The 16,384-nt window shown below is 49.1% G+C and overlaps 1 protein-coding gene across 3 annotated transcripts in view; it reads right to left on the bottom strand.

Moving 5' to 3' along the window:
• The window catches only part of ADAM22 (ADAM metallopeptidase domain 22), a 1,168,071-nt gene that overhangs the window by 381,900 nt on the left and 769,787 nt on the right, over positions 1–16,384 (bottom strand). The gene's annotated exons all lie outside the window — the stretch shown is intronic.

Raw genomic sequence — 16,384 nt, 5'->3', positions numbered from 1 at the left:
CTGCAAACTGATGATCAGGCATACAAATACCGACAAAGTGGTTTCGCGTTTGCAAACCTAGTCACACACCAACTATTATTGCACAGGTGCATGTTGTCAATCATTCCATACCAGCGTCAGAAAATGGAGGATGCATCGGTATCCGTGCAATCTGTTTAAATAGTTTGCGCTGATGTCGTTTGAATTGTACAACTATATTTCCACACTTAGGGGTGGAAAATTGCCAAAGTGTCACCAAAGTAACCTACATAGTCTGCGGTTTATGTAATCAGGCCCCCGAGGTTCTAGGACTGCGCTGCATTTCCAAATGCACACTCTCAAAGTGCACCTTATGGCCTCAAACTCCGTATCTCTGGCTACTCCAGTCATTCCTGCAACCTAATATCAGCCCATACAATATCGCCAAAGTGATGGTCCAGTCAACAGACATGAATCTTCACCACACTTTTCACCACCTTGAATAATATGACCCTGACCGTAATGTCCCCTACATCTGTCCCCTACAGCAGCATGATCTCTCATACACTCCCCCCTCCTGCACAAACAATGAAAGGCACATGATCATCCTCTTGTGATTAACCATTTCCTGTCCAAAGTAAAGCTGTTCGAACAGAGCTAATAATTGCATCTTAAATGTGCTAAAGTGTTACATTTTGCTCCTGCTATGGTTCCTGCTTCTGACCCACAGTGTAAAATTGAGATGGACATTAAAACCATTGCCATTCATTTTCGAATAAAATAAGCCTTCACACCATTCATTCATATTAACTATACCACAGTGGAGCAAATACATATTAGACAATATTATTAATGTCAAAGCAGCAACATTTCCTGCAGAGGGATGAGCAAGGCAATACAAATGCTCTATTACTTACCGGTAATCTTCATTACTCCGGGTCCCGTTGTCCTCGTCCCATTCATTACTTATGGAGATAACCATTTCCCGACAGAAAAAAGACTAAAAGAATGCTGGGACACTAACCCCGCCCCTTCCACTGGGAGTACATAAGGAGGACTTACCCAGCATTCCCCCTTAACAACCAAGCCCACAACAGAAAGGCCGGCCGGCCGGGAGGGAGGGCGGGGCGTAAGAATGGGACGAGGACAACGGGACCCGGAGTAATGAAGATTACCGGTAAGTAATAGAGCATTACCCCCAGGTCCCTTATGTCCTCGTCCCATTCATTACTTATGGAGAAATACCAAAGCAGAAAAGCCGGCCTTCCTAGACAAAACAGAAGCCAACCCAGGAAACCACACCAAGGCAGCCACTGCCAGAAGCAAAAGGCAGAACCAGCGAAAACCCAAGGCAGAGCACCCAGACAGGAGGGAGCCCCACCAAACCCGAAAGCACCCAACAAAACAACGGGAGAACATGCAGGTGACCAGTCCGACAACCACCAAGGACACAAGCCCACAGCAGGAACACCCCACAGGCAACCAGAGAGGGGGGAGCAATGACACACAAGCCAACCACGGCAAGAACAAAGCAGTGAGGGGGCCACCCAAAGCGAAAAGCCAAGGCCCACCAGGCCAGCAAGCCAGAACAGGGCAACAGGAGCCAAACCCAGGCACAGAGAACCCACGACAGCCGAACGCATGCCCCGAAAGAAAAGAAACACCCAGCGGACAAGGAGGCCCAAGAAACGCGAAGCCCCAAGAAAAGACGACCAAATAGACCCATGGAAAAAAAGGTTGAGAAGCCCACAAAGGGCAAACCAGAAGAGTAGGGAAGCAAAGACACTTCCCCAGAGAGACCAGAGAACAAACCCCGGAACCTCCCAAGAAGGCAAGGCAGAGCTCAGGGACAGGGAAAAGAGGGAAAGCCAAGGCACCGGGGAAAGAGGAACAAACACCCGGAAGCCAACGCACCAGGCCTGAGAGCCAGAAGGAAGCAGACCCAGCAGGAACCATAAAACTATCAGGCCGAAACCGACCAGGAAACAAGGCCCCAAGAGAACCAGCACCGCCAGGGAGCCCGACCAGCAAGAACCGACAAGGGCAACCAACCAGGACAGATAGACCCCGAAAAACAAAGAAGAAAAGGGAACAGGAGGAAGCACATGAACCTAAGAACACAGCCCCAGCAGAACACCCCAACTGCAGACCTGCAGAAACCGGAGCAGGAAGCCGCAGCCCGAAGGGGCACACCCCGAACACCAGAGAAGGAGTGCAACGGAACGAGCAAACAACCCAGAGAACCCAAGACCAGGGCAAGGGAGCCAACACCAGCCCAGACAAGCCCAACCATAGACAGGCCAGGCACAGACAACCCCAGACATCCCAAGCAGAAGGCAGGGGCAAAACACACAGGCCAGCAAAGACTGAGGGCCAACAACCCCAAGAGGACCCGAAGGAGCGGGAGAGACCCAACATCACAGCATGGAAACCCCAACCCACCAGGGGAGAGGAAACACAAAAACATCCCAACCACCGAAGCAACAGAAGCCAGAGCGGAAAGCACAAGCAAACCAGATCCTACAGCCTAGCACAACCCAAGAAAGGGCATGAGCAGTGGACGAACCCCCAGGGCAGAAAACGGCAACTGAGGACACAGCAATCGGGAAGCCAAGCCGAAGCCAAGCAACCCGCACAACCAGAAGGACCCAAAGGCCCAACCCACAAGAAGGGGAAGGCCAAAGAAGGGAAGGCCCCAGCAGAGCACAGGCCAGAGAGCAAACAGCCCCGGCGATGCCCAAACGGAAACCCAAGAGAAGGCAAGCAGGGAAACTGGAGCAGCCGACAGACCCCCAAAAGACACCAACAGAGCCAAGAGGCCACAACCGCAGTCAGCAGGGAGGAAGGCAGAAGGCAACAGGCAACCACAAGGAGACACCGTCGATGGCCAAGCAGAAGCAGCCCCAAGCCAGCAGACCAGGAGGACCGAAAACACGGACCCCGGAACAACAAGAGAACAGGGATATACCGAAGCACAACCCCGGCAAAAAGAACCACTAGAAAAGGCAGGGACAAGCACCCCCTTCCACAGTGAACCAAGCCGGAGAAGAACACCGCAGGCCAGAAGAGACCCAGCGGAGGCCAACAGAACCCGGGAAACCAGCCAGGCATCAAAACACAACCGACCCAGAAGCACCACTGATACCAGACAAGACCACAGGAAGCAGGGAGGAAAGGCCGAAGGAGGAGGCACAGCCACCAGCCAAGAGGCCAAACACAAGACACCCCAGGGGAGCCAGAAGGCTCCGAGGCACCAGAGCATATGCGGTGTCCAGAACACCACGCAGCAGCGGGGACCAAAGAGGACCCTGAAGCACACCGGCAAGAGAGACAGACCCCAAAAGCAGGTCAGACCATCACCACAGCGCCCCCCAAAGACCAGCAGCCCGGGGAAGCAGAAAAAGAGGAACCCAACCTCATCCCGTAACCTAAGCAGGCGACTCCACACAGGAGAGAAGCTAGCCCCAGGGAGGAAAGGCCACAGGCAAAACCCCGTAAGCCAGGACCACAACATCGTGGCCCAGGACACAGCCAAGGAGCTCCATCACCCATCCCAAAACAAGGTCCCGCAGACAACCAGGGCAAAACGCAGCACAAACAAGCGCGCCAGGAAGAACCATGCAGAAGCGTAGGCAAGGCAACACGGACTGGAACCAAGAGAGGCAAAACAGCAGCAGGATGACAGAGCAAACAACCAGGCACAACAGCCACAGGCCCACACATAAGGAAAAGCAATGGGAAGAGACCCACCGAAGCCACCAAGAGGCACCGGAGCCACGAACTCCAATTACAGGCCAGGGCCGAGAAACCCCAACGAAAAGGACTCCAAAGAGCCCCAGCACCAGGAAGTCCCAGGACAACCAACCGAGCACTGAAAAAGAACACCGCCAGAGCACATGGACTAGCCCCCAAGCGCGCAGCACAAGCACAAGCAACAAGTGCCAGTACACATGAGTCCGAAAAGCACGCGAACACAGGCATGCACAGCTGGAAGCAGAGCAACCGAGCAACCAGGCAAGTGCCGAATCCAAGTGGCAGCAGATAGCACCCAACCACTCCACCAGACAACCGAGAGGAACCGCACCAGGCACACGGAAACGCAACATGGCAGGAACGCCGTACATACGATCACCTAGCCAACCAGATGCCGGAGAAAGCAAAGAGGCAGAAATCAAAGAATGCCACCACACCGAGACCGAGTAGAACTTGACAGAGACCACTGTCAGAGTCAAAGAACAGCAGCAACACAGAGCCGGTCATCATAGCACTGAAAACGCAAGTATAGACGCTCAGCACCACGGGTGAAACCCCGAAGCGGACATAAGAGAATTGGACCACAGCCACCGCTTTCCAGGCAAAGGAGCACCCGACAATCCACCGTGAAGCCAGAAGGTAGCAGTCCATGAACCCGGCCGTGCAGGGCGGCAAGAGGAAAGCCATGAGCCAGCAGTGGCCTCACGAGCAGCACCAGAATGAGTATGTGAAGAGCCGAAGCGGGAGTAGCCGCAGGGCTCGCACACACCGGCAAAGGCAATCCTAGCCGGTTCGCGCCTGCTCGAGTAAGCGAGTGTGCCAAGCAGACCCAGCAACATGATACACACCCACAGGCCACAGAGTACAACCCACTGGCACGCCACTGCATACATAGCAATGTACGCACCGACGGAGGCTCCAGGCGCCGAATAATAGATGGCAACCAAAACCCAACCCAACGGGACTCATGGAAGCTGAGGTTCCGTGAGAATCGTAATGACACTTTTTGGGTGTGTTCGAATATGGACGAGTTTGGTATCTACGAACCGCAAATGACGAGTTTAGTGGGTGTACGCGTTTTCGCTACGCTACTATGTATGGTTCGTCTCATTTCTGGGTATGTCCATCTGAACCCTTGGGTTCCATCTTAGATACGGCATCCATTTTGTTTCTTGCCCTCAAGTAGCCAGCGAACGGACCTTGTCCGCTTCGTGACCCTGGGATTCCCAAGTTTTCGTGGAGGACACGTGTTCCTTTGAAGGTGTCTTTATGATGAGGGGGATGACACGGCAAAGGCAGATGGCTCCGCTCGAGGCTCATCTTGCCGTGCCAGTCTATTGTTTCAGTCATGCATGCATTAGGCACAAGTCCTTTGATCCTGCAATCGAGTTTCCGATATTGCTTTTTACACTCTTTTTCCAATCTGTGTGCATCCTTGTTTTTCCTTTGCATCTGTTCCTGTCCTTTCTCCTAATTCGTTTACAGCCGGAATGGAATGTGCTTAATGTAGGGATAGTGTGCTTTTACAGTTGGGAACCGGCAATACTGCTGTAATTATGTTCCGGGCTTCTGAAACATGAATGCGACCCTTTTGAAGTTTACTGTGGGAACTGAGTTGTAACCTTTGTTCGTCACGTTGTGCAATGACGAAAATGTGTATAAAAGGAGCGATCCACTTGTGCAATTTGAAGCAGTCTCCCAGAACCTACACGTTGTGTACTTCTTGCGATTTCTGTATCCCTGCAGTAAATAAACGCTGATCTTTGACGCCGCAGGAAGTGTCCCGTGTCTCTGTGTTTTGTACGCCGGAACAGGTAACCCACGAAGGTTTCAGGTGTTGTCCCCTGGCACCGCTGGGCCTTAGAATAGCCCAGTCCTTCAGTTGGCGCCCAACGTGGGGCGACATCAGCGGTACCGGTCCAAAGCCCGACGATCGTGAGGAACTTCGTGTGAAATCTCCGAGGGAAGGTGCACCCCGCTTCATTGATCCAGTTGTCGAAATAAGTGGCCCGAAGACTTTTCCCGCGAAGATTCCCGCCTCCTGACGGCTGCGGCGGACTGATGCCCTGACTGTCGACCTGTTTTGGCGCCTGGCGTAGTCCTTTGTACGGCGAGACGATAGACGGGCCTTCCTGGTGACGCCATTGCTCTTTCAGTTAAGTATTTGTGGGTCGCTCCCAGAGTTCTTGGTTAAACCTGGTTGTTTGCATGGTTCCATTGCATCTGTGGTTCTTAGTTGTTGGTTCTTAGTTGTTGGGTTTTATTTGACGATTGCAATTGCCAAAAACCGAGGGTCTTGCATTTTTTTGCGAGGACATTGTAATTCGATAGCCCTTGAAGTTTGTAAACTCGGTTAGTGTGCACGATGCCTGGCCGTAGTACTTTGTTTGGTTTCCTTAAATGTTGCAGCACGGATTCCCGATTGGAGGATTCATGTCCGATACCTCCAGTTGGAACTCCAATTTATGAGCTCTATAGTCGCCACGGAGTAGGTCCTATTGTATACAATGAATATTGGATTCGTTACACTAAAAATGATGGTGTTCTTAGTTGGCCATCACATGGTAGTTTCGAAACTGCAATATTAGATAATCTTGAAGCTAAATTGTTTAAAAAGAAGGTTAGGCCGGCCATGTTTGATTCCTTTCGGTTATGGCGTAAAGAGGCCAAGCAGAAAGAAATCAAACAGATTAAGAAAAATAAGAGAGAAGGTGTTATAACGGTGATGCAAACTGCAGAACAGTATCAGCGAGACAAAGACGAGAAGGAGCAGGAAGTTTGTGCTAGACTTCATCATATGGCGGTGGATAAATGTTATCCGGTTTTACCGTCTAGTTCTGATAAGACGGGAGAGGAAGCGATAGAAGATCCCATATTGTCTTATCTATTGAAATCACCACCTCCCTATGCACCAGATACTGTGGCTCCTGTGATTCCTCCTGTTCCTCAACCTGTTGTTCTGGCGGCTGCTGGTCAGCCTGTCGTTCCTCCTGTTCTTCCGAATCCCCTTGTGCCACAAATTGTTCATCCTCCTTTACCCGCTCTTTTTCCTACTGCTCCTTTGTCAGTATCTCATCAGCCCCATCTTGCTACTACTCCCGTTATCCCGACTATCGCTACTGCTTCTACGTTTACTCCTAGTGTCGTTGCTCCTGTGCTTCCTTCTTCTTCTCCTTCCGTTCGTAGTCATATATTTAATGCTGTCGCTAATCTCTATTCTCCACTTTTCGGACCGATACTCGGGTCTGATCTTTCTGATGTCGCTCAGAGGCGCAGTCAAATTCCTGATGGTAGGGAACGTGAGTCGTTAGTGAAAATGGCGCGTAAATGGATTAGGCATCCTGCGAAGTACACTTCGCGTATAGTTTTTGAGACATTTTCCCAGTTCAATGAGCCCACACAAAGATTCGTGTTCGAGGAAATGTGTAAATTCTTGAAAGAAGAGTGGGATAATGAGGAGGTTGACAATGTACCGCCCGAGATGACTGAGCTTCAGAATCAGTTTTCGACTGGTATGATTGTGGGTGGTAATGTCCGACGTGCTTTAGAGCGTCTGCTATCTTTTCGATCTCCAGTACAACCTCGAGCATTGTTTAAGGATGAAACTGAGGAGCGGACGGCGCAACCTGGTCAGTATCCTATGCAGGAAGTTCCCCCAGTATGGATGCCAGGTGATCCTGCTGCTAATCCTGTTGTTCCACCACACTTTCAGAGAGTTTGGATACACCTCCCGTGGAAGCGATCGGAAGTTTTGCAGGTAAAGCAAACTTTGCCTGATCCCCGCAAGAATCCTGCAGGTTATTACAAGGAGTTGTCCCAATTAGTGGATGCTACTGTTATGAACCTTGCCGTTATTGACATGTTGTTTGGTAACGTAGTCCATCAACCGATTTGGGCGAAAATCCGTCAAGAGAATCATGCAGCCGAGTTAGGCGGTGATTGGGCTGCTCTTGCGGCGGCTGACGGACGGCAAGTTGGTGGGGCTAAACCTGAACAGATCATTGAGAATCTGCCCCAGAGGATAATTATGCTTATGAAGACACTTATGCCAGCAATACGCGTTAATTGGGACAAATTGTCTGCGTGCAAACAAAAGAAGGGCGAGAGTGTCTCCGATTTCTTTACGAGATTTGAGGAGGCATTTATCGATCATAGTGGTCAGGATATGAGCTCTGAGGGAGGTCAGCGATTGTTCGTTGATAAATTTGTATCGAATTTGTTGCCTGAACTAAGCAACAAGTTGAAGAATTCTGAAAGTTTGTGGGCTGTTTCTACCACTGTTCAGATATTAGCCACGGCCCAATACTACGAAAATAGAGAGAAAGAAGAAAGCGAGCGCGCAGATAAGAAAACGAAGGATCTTAAAACTAAGGTCTTATTGCAGCAAGCGTATCCTCCGCGCTCGAATCAAAATGACTCGCAACAGCCAAATCGATTACAATCGCAGTTTTCTAGATCGCAGGCGCGTACTGACTCCTCTACACCTCGCTCTATGTTGGGGTATAATCAATGCGCATATTGTAGGGGTGAGGGCCATCTGAAGTTTAATTGTCCAGTTTTGCGTGACCGAAACAATGGTGTTTCGGCTCGAGGAGGTCGGAGTGGTCCTCAACAAGCGTCACGTGGTAGAGGTCGTGGTGTTACTCAGAATCAGACTGAGCGTTTTGCCACTTCATCAGACTCGCAAAATTGCTTTGATCGGCGCGATCCATGGTCTGGTAGATCTGCACAGTATCATGTGGACGACTATTATGTCGAGCATGATGTTGATGCTGACGGTAATTACTAGGACAGCCATAGACAAAGAAAGGGAGTAGTATCAGTTCCGGTTGATCAGAGAGGGCCTTATGTCGCAGTTACCACATTGGGCGTAGTTGAGCCTTTTCTGTTGGACACTGGTGCAGCGAAAAGTTCCATTATGCATTCGAAACTCCCTGGCACGCCTTTGTCTGGCTTAACGAATGTTTCCGTTGGATTCTCTGGCGCCCCTGTTAGCAATCCAGTTTCTAGCCCTTTGCCCCTTACAATTGGGTCTCGTGAGTTAGACGCTCCTTTGATTTTGACTACTGGTTGTGGTGAGAATCTTTTGGGCCTGGATTTGTTGAAGCGGTTATATGCGACTTTGTACTGTTCTCCTGCGGGAGTGGAGCTTACGTTGGGTCAGAGAGTGATCTCTCCTATGTATTTGTCGACTGATAAGCTCCCACCGGAATTGAGTTCTCTTCCTGAGTCTTTGTGGGCAACAGGTCCCAATGATGTGGGCCTGCTGGATATACCACCTTATGTTGTTCAATTGAAATCCAACGTGCGACTGCCACGCATTCCCCAGTATCGTATCTCTCTTGATGGAGAACGAGCACTATTAGCGATCATTTACGATTTGATCGATAAAGATGTCATTGAAGAAACTCGGGGTAACGTGTGTAATAGTCCTGTGTTACCTATTTTGAAACGAACTGATCCATCCAAGCCTCCTGTGTATCGTTTTGTTATTGATTTACGGGAGGTAAATAAAATTGTTATTCCACAGTTTCCCGTGGTGCCCGACATTACGGCTTTGCTGACTCTGATTCCAGCTTCTGCGTCATGGTTCTCGGTAATTGATCTGAAGAATGCTTTCTTTAGCATTCCAATTGCTGAGGAAAGCAGAGATCTATTTGGTTTCTCATTAGGTGGTCGCAGCTTCAGGTTCAAACGCGCACCTCAGGGCTACTGTGAGAGTCCATCGATCTACAGCCAAGCTCTTAAGAGTCAACTTGATGCGTTTGTGTTACCGGCTGGTGCGGCCTTGATTCAGTACGTTGATGATCTGTTGGTAGCTGCTGACACTGAACAGATTTGCAAAACTGCTACAGTATCACTGTTACGCATCTATGTGACTTACATCACAAAGTGTCACCTTCTAAACTACAATATTGTTGTCAAGAAGTAACCTATCTAGGTCACTTATTGTCAAAGGCGGGAAGAAGGTTGACCCCTGAAAGAATCGCAGCAATTGCTCGAATGACTGTGCCAACAACTCAGAGGGATGTGCGTGCCTTTCTCGGTATCACGTCATACTGCAGGCAGTGGATTCCGAACTTTTCACTGTTAGCGAAGCCATTGATAGCTCTCACGTGCAAGGACGTTTCGACTCCTTTGCCATGGACGGAAGAATATCAGAAAAGTTTTTCTGAACTGTGTGATGCGTTGTGTTCGGCTCCTGTGTTAGGTACTCCTGATTACAGTAAGCCATTTACACTATACGTTCACGAGAGAGAAGGTTGTGCGTTGAGTGTTTTGACACAACAATTTGGTGGTAAGCAGCGTCCGTGTGCGTATTTTTCCGCGACTTTAGACCCGGTGGCTAGAGCGTTGCCAAGTTGCTTGAGAGCGACAGCGGCAGCTGCGGTGTCTATTCGACAATCCGCAGGTCTGGTCATGGATAATATGCTCATAGTGATGGTTCCGCATGCAGTTGACACTCTTCTGAATCGGACAAAAACTCAACATCTGACGAGTGCAAGGTTGTCCGGGTATGAGTTGACACTTTTGGCAAGTCATATACAGATCAAGCGTTGTAATGTGCTGAATCCGGCGACATTGTTGCCGACTAATATGGAATCAGATGATGTACCACCACATGATTGTTATTTACGAACTGAGGAAGAAACGAAGGGTCGTGTGGACCTGAAAAACACTCCATTGACAGATCCCGATGGCACTTTGTATGTTGATGGTTCATGTTTTAAGTTGCCGAATGGTGATGTGACGACTGCGTATGCTGTAGTGACGTTGAGTACGGTTGTGGAAACTGCGAGATTGAGTCAGAATTCAGCGCAAGCGGCAGAATTGATTGCGTTGACAAGAGCGTGTGTTTTATCTAAGGGAAAGCGAGTGAATGTGTTTACCGACAGTCAGTATGCATTTGGTGTTGCACATAGTTTTGGTCGACTGTGGAGAGAAAGAGGATTTATGACATCGCATGGTGCGAAGATCCAACACGGACAGCTCGTGAACGATCTTTTGGATGCACTTACATTGCCTAAACAAGTGGCGATCATTAAATGTAGTGCGCATCGAAAGGTTACGGATGACGTTGGTCGTGGTAATGCATTTGCGGATGAGATTGCTAAAGAAACGGCTAAGAATCTTGCAACCCGAATGTATGTTACGGGTTCAGTGAGGTGGCCGACGGAGACTGGTATGTGTGAAGACACTGTTGAGAGCGTGAAAGCAATTCAGAATGAGGCCACTGACACTGAAAAGATTAAGTGGAAAGAAAGCACGGGAAAGTTAGACACGCATGGATGTTGGGTTGACTTGTCAGAATATCAGAGGTGGATGTTACCGGATGCATATGTGCTAGCTGTTGTGACTATGGCTCATGGCTTGTCACACATTAGTGCGAAAGGTATATGTAAGTTATTGTCCCCTGTATGGAAGAACGATGGTATTACTAAATGTGCTGAGAGGGTGGTTAAGAGTTGTATGGTGTGTTTGATGCATAATCCTGGCAAGGGCACCCCCACTCCACCTGGTCATTTTGCTCCTCCTGCCTGTCCCTTTGAGGTTATCCAACTGGACTTCATCCATATGGAGAGATGCAATAATCTGAAGTATGTTTTGGTTGTGGTTTGTGCGTTCTCCAGATGGATCGAGGCCTATCCTCTTAAGGATAATACTGCCCTGTCCACAGCGAAAGTCCTACTGAAGGAATACTTTCCTCGGTATGGAATGCCACGGATTGTGTGGTCAGATAACGGAAGCGAGTTTGTGGGAAATGTGATGCAGAGTGTGTGTAAGGGCCTTGGAATTCGACAGAAATTCCATAGCGCCAATCATCCCCAAGCAGCGGGTTTGGTTGAAGGGTACAATGGTACTCTGAAGCTGAAACCTGCGAAGATACAAGCTACGACTGGTTTGTCATGGCCTGATGCCTTGCCTCTGGCTCTCTTATCGACCAGAGCGACTGTACACTCTCGAGTAGGGCTCAGCCCATATGAGATTGTGTTCGGCCGCCCTGCGAACATTTGGGGAGTCCCGAGGCCTAAGGCCTTTGATAGTCTTGAGTATCCAATGCTAATTGATTATCTTCATGATCTGACTGCTAAACTGAGGTTAATTCATCAACAGGTCTTTGAAGCTTTACCGGCACAGACAGAGGGTCCTGGACATCGGCTTCAACCGGGTGACTGGGTTGTTACCCGTAATTTTGGCAGAAAACGTAACTTGGAGCCGAGATTCGTGGGACCCTACCAAGTGCTGCTGGCTACAAGGACTGCAGTTCGGTTGGAAGGCCGGAAGAACTGGGTGCACGCCTCCCATACCAAGAAAGTTCCGATCCCTTTACCAGCAGACAGTTGGGTGAGAACTGGTATTGCGGCAACGGAAACCGAGACCCCTCTATGCTTTGTGCCGTTCAGTGATGCTCAACCTGTAAGACACAATTCATTGCAGCCAGACACATCTGTTGAGTCATCAGTTTTGGAAAACTCAAGGTCTGCATTGTCATCTGATCGACTGAACACTGTTACACCAGTTGAACAATTATTTGAAGAGCAGGCTCGACCTGGAAGAAATCGATATTTTCTTCGCCGACGTGATAAAGACTAATAAAATCTTTCTTATATTTTCCTTTACTGTTGCCACGAACATTAAGAACAATTACATCCTTTTCTGATTTTTGAGTTCCTTTTTATGTGTACTCTTTACAGCTAAGAGATTTTTATTAAGTTGAGTGTTTGTTTAGGAAAACCTATCATCCGGGTTAACCGTAGGGCCGTGCGGGTACTCCTTTCTGTTTAGCAGGTTCCTGACACTAGGTTGGTTACTTTTTGTCGATTTCTGGGAACTCCTGGGAATTGATAATCGCTACTCAGAACGAAGTGCGTCAAGGACGTCACGGACGGTTTTTAGAGGATGGCATTCTCTAAGCTGTTGGAAGTAGAAAGGATGTCGGCGCAAAGATCAAAATTGCATAAGATCATACGGACAAAATGTTTTTTGTTTCAGGTATTCCTGCTGTTTCTGACTGTATCTATGCTGTTGGTGGGTGGAGTGTATTTTGGAATACAATCGTTATTGCCTTCCATTTCACCTACGTTTTCTCCTAAACTAAGTGCTGTTACCACTGTTTCTCCACATTCCTTTCATCCTCTGCCCCAACATGAACAGGTTAGGCGTGCGGAATTCATGAATAATTCCTTCGTTCAACTCCTACATCAGCATCAGTTGGTGATGAATACTACCAATTGTTGGGTGTGCGGGTTAATGCCACATACCATGGATAGGGGTATTCCGTATCTGGTTCTTCCTTATAGCTCCCAAGGGTCAGCTCGAGCATTCCAAACTATATTCCGTAGTGCACTAGATTCCTACCCCAGTCGAGAGCCACGTTCTGCAAACTTCGGTCCTGGTCCGTACCACAAGTCTTTGGCGATAGCGATTGCTGATTTAGACAGAGCTATTTTTGATGCATCGCTTATTCCAGAGGAAGAGGTGCAAGCCTATAAAGATCTGAGTGAGGCTGAGTATAGTATGTCAGTGGGTGATAGACAGCTTAAGAGCTCGTCTCCAATATGGATCGTACCCCACCTCGGTAACTTCTGCTTGAAAGGTCTTGGTCGAAATCCGAGAGCACAACTTGGGAAGAGTGCTTGTACTGATACGTATGTTTTGCCAACGCTCTCTTCCCCTGTTTTCTTGACTGCCAAGGGTACCTATTTCGTATGTTATGAGCGTGCATATACATGGTTGCCCCGTGACTTCTCGGGTACCTGTTATATTGCGAATCTTTTGCCACCGACTTTTACAGTTGCCTCAGACTATCACAAGACTAGAGTTGTGAGAGGCGTTATTAGTGAAGAGGACACTGCCGGTCAGGAAGCAGGAGACTTCTTTAAGGGTTTCTTGCCGTTTTGGGGACCTATGGTTAATAGTAGGAACCTGAGACAGTTGACCCGTGTAGTAGAGTCGACTGCTAACATAACTGCGAGTGATCTTGGTAATCTAACAGCGGAACTTCAGGCGGATAGACTTATGACGTTGCAGAACCGGATGGTTCTAGACGTTGTTCTAGCAGATAGAGGTGGTGTGTGCAAAGTGATCCATTCGAGTTGTTGCATTTTCATCCCTGACAACGCTCCAACTGTTTACCAAGCCATCTCGAAGTTTCATAAGATCTCCGAGTCCATACACGTGGACGAAGGTGGTTGGACACTTCTAGGATGGTTTTGGGGCCTGATATCAACTTGGGGTTGGAAGATTCTGATGATCGTAGGGGTTGTTGTGACGTTTTTGTTCACGTGTTGTCTTTGTGTGCAGTGTGGTCCTGCCTTATGTGGTCTTTGTGCCACAACGTGTATAAGACGGCCATCTGTTACCAAGGAGACATTGATGGATAGAATGATGTTCCAGCAACAACTGAACGATTTGATGAATATCGAAATCGATTCTGATCTCGACTAGTGCTTGCCTACATGAGGGCAAAAGGAGCGTCTGAGGTTCCGTGAGAATCGTAATGACACTTTTTGGGTGTGTTCGAATATGGACGAGTTTGGTATCTACGAACCGCAAATGACGAGTTTAGTGGGTGTACGCGTTTTCGCTACGCTACTATGTATGGTTCGTCTCATTTCTGGGTATGTCCATCTGAACCCTTGGGTTCCATCTTAGATACGGCATCCATTTTGTTTCTTGCCCTCAAGTAGCCAGCGAACGGACCTTGTCCGCTTCGTGACCCTGGGATTCCCAAGTTTTCGTGGAGGACACGTGTTCCTTTGAAGGTGTCTTTATGATGAGGGGGATGACACGGCAAAGGCAGATGGCTCCGCTCGAGGCTCATCTTGCCGTGCCAGTCTATTGTTTCAGTCATGCATGCATTAGGCACAAGTCCTTTGATCCTGCAATCGAGTTTCCGATATTGCTTTTTACACTCTTTTTCCAATCTGTGTGCATCCTTGTTTTTCCTTTGCATCTGTTCCTGTCCTTTCTCCTAATTCGTTTACAGCCGGAATGGAATGTGCTTAATGTAGGGATAGTGTGCTTTTACAGTTGGGAACCGGCAATACTGCTGTAATTATGTTCCGGGCTTCTGAAACATGAATGCGACCCTTTTGAAGTTTACTGTGGGAACTGAGTTGTAACCTTTGTTCGTCATGTTGTGCAATGACGAAAATGTGTATAAAAGGAGCGATCCACTTGTGCAATTTGAAGCAGTCTCCCAGAACCTACACGTTGTGTACTACTTGCGATTTCTGTATCCCTGCAGTAAATAAACGCTGATCTTTGACGCCGCAGGAAGTGTCCCGTGTCTCTGTGTTTTGTACGCCGGAACAGGTAACCCACGAAGGTTTCAGGTGTTGTCCCCTGGCACCGCTGGGCCTTAGAATAGCCCAGTCCTTCAAAGCGCCAAAAAACGTGAGCAGCGAAACAAAGGAAGGCCTGGCACCAACAAGGCACACACAATCAGGCATGAACACAGCCCAGCCCACAGCCGCTGCAGGAACGGGTACACAGTAGAACCAGGACCAAGCACAGTGGGAGTCCGAAAAAATAACGGACAGAGGTAACGCCTACGAAGCGTCCTTACTGACGAAATGTGCAGGAAGAACAACAGAAGAGAACAGTGCCTAAAACGGCGTGCACGCGTCCCGGAATCACCTCAGAACGATCCAAACACCATGAGGTGAAATGCAAGCCGCTCCCGCGTAGTTAAAGAGGCCACACAGAGCAGGGCTAACGACCGGAGACGCAGAAAACCACCAAGCAACAGACACCACACCCGAAGGTGGAGCGCACTGCAGGGAGGCAGCAGGAAAAGGCCAAACCACAAACAAACAGACGTCCCGTGTCACACGCCCAGTAGGAGCTGCGCAGAGAGACACCAGGCAGGCGAAACACAACGTACGGGATGGAATCACACCACACCAATAACAGTGTCGAAAACCCCACGCCCCCACAGGCCCGAAATTGCGAAAGCAGACACAAAACAAACCGCTATGCGGGACTTACCCGGGGGGGCTCCATACAGCAACAAGGCCCCCCACAACCACCTCCCACACGAAGCCGCCGGCAGACCAAAGCAGCAAACGCACCCCCACAAGGCTGGGGAGGATACAGGAAGGCAGGTAAAAAATGCTCGACATCCACCAGGCCAAGCCACATGAAGAGGAGCCAGTAACCCAGAAGGACCCGGGAGGCCGGCTCACCAGCCGCAAAGGGCCGTCAGGAATCGGCATGCAGGGAAGACAAAGAGCCGGCCGAAAACCAAGCCTCTCAGCAAGCCCAGCAGTCCGGGAGGCAAGGAACCAAACACCCCAACCGCACAGTCAGGCAGCCGGATGGGGTGACACAGGAGAAAAAGCCACTCAAGCCCAGCAGGAGCAGCACCAGCATCCACATCCAGATTCTGACGACAGACAGAAAAAAAGAACAGAGGGGGAATGCTGGGTAAGTCCTCCTTATGTACTCCCAGTGGAAGGGGCGGGGTTAGTGTACCAGCATTCTTTAAGTCTTTTTTCTGTCGGGAGAAAGAATAGTTCTACATACCTCAGTTTTTATAAAACAAAAATGATATCCCTCTGTGATATTGTCCCAAACCATGCATTTGTGCAATCAAGCAAGCTTCCAGAAAACTCTGTTAACTGTAGGAAACTCAGAAGCCAAGTTTACTGGAAGCAAAGTATGCAAA

The sequence above is a fragment of the Triturus cristatus genome, chromosome 10, assembly GCF_964204655.1.
Source record: "Triturus cristatus chromosome 10, aTriCri1.1, whole genome shotgun sequence".
NCBI lineage: Eukaryota > Metazoa > Chordata > Amphibia > Caudata > Salamandridae > Triturus > Triturus cristatus.
Note: the sequence above shows the minus strand (reverse complement) of the source record. Positions and strands in the feature narration are given on the sequence as shown.